The sequence below is a fragment of the Arachis duranensis genome, unplaced genomic scaffold (assembly GCF_000817695.3).
Source record: "Arachis duranensis cultivar V14167 unplaced genomic scaffold, aradu.V14167.gnm2.J7QH unplaced_Scaffold_193125, whole genome shotgun sequence".
Taxonomy (NCBI): domain Eukaryota; kingdom Viridiplantae; phylum Streptophyta; class Magnoliopsida; order Fabales; family Fabaceae; genus Arachis; species Arachis duranensis.
Window position 1 is genome coordinate 9,974 of NW_026264502.1, and position 958 is coordinate 10,931.

Consider the following 958-nt stretch of genomic DNA (forward strand, 5'->3'; position numbering starts at 1 on the left):
GAATGCCAACATCAACATAGCGCATCGGAGAATCGGTGTCACAGAAGGCAATGGTCAAAATATTTCCAAGAGCACCTTCCTTAATGGGATACAGATATTTTTTTGAAAAAAAAAATAGAAAACAAACCCAAGACGAGATCAATTAATAACAGAATTTCAAACTCCCACAAAAAACATATTGACAGTTAATAATGAAACAAGTGAATAACATAAGTGGCACCTGATGATCAGTCCTTGGATCAGTCAGAATGAGTAGACGAGGCTCGTTATAGGATGTTTGCATTTGATTAGTGAATGTTCCAGGAGTGTGCCTTCCAGCAATTGCATTCGCACCAGTGTATTGTGCAAACTTAAGGACAACTCTCTGACCATATGGCCTAGCAGACTGAACAATGATGTCCTGCGGGTTCTCGATAGCAATAATAATCCTAGCAGCAAGTTGGAACTTCTCCCATGTCTTGCCAAGGTTAATTATGTAAATACCTAGGAACAAGGAATACGAAAAATCAACCAAACATAAAAATGCTTTCATAAGCTCTATCATAAAATTATGATTATAAGATGTTTTGAACACAAAGGTGGTCATACAAAATACACTTACTCGTATCAAAATCCTTATTAGAAATTAAATTGCCTCTTTGAATAGAAAGCACGAAACAAATAAAGAAAAATTGACAAACCACTAGATTATAACAAATTTATAAAAAGTATATATCAAAAAAGAAACCCTAGATACAGGAAAAGATAAATGTAAAAAAATCGAATACAAAATTCACAAAAGAGCAAGTAATGTATTACAAAAAATAACTACGCACATCTGTGTTGTTTGCATTAGATTTCAAGAACTGAACAACTCAACTACGCACATCCGTTTCTATTTCTCTAAACCCTAGTTTTGTTGTGAAATGACACCAATGCCCTCTTCTTCCTCCTCGTAAGCATAAATTATAAATTAAAA

General features: G+C 34.0%; 1 pseudogene; it reads right to left on the minus strand.

Moving 5' to 3' along the window:
- Nucleotides 1–483, minus strand: part of LOC107472605 (40S ribosomal protein SA-like) — a 10,135-nt pseudogene extending 9,652 nt beyond the window's left edge.
- Between the last annotated feature and the right edge of the window lie 475 nt (nt 484–958).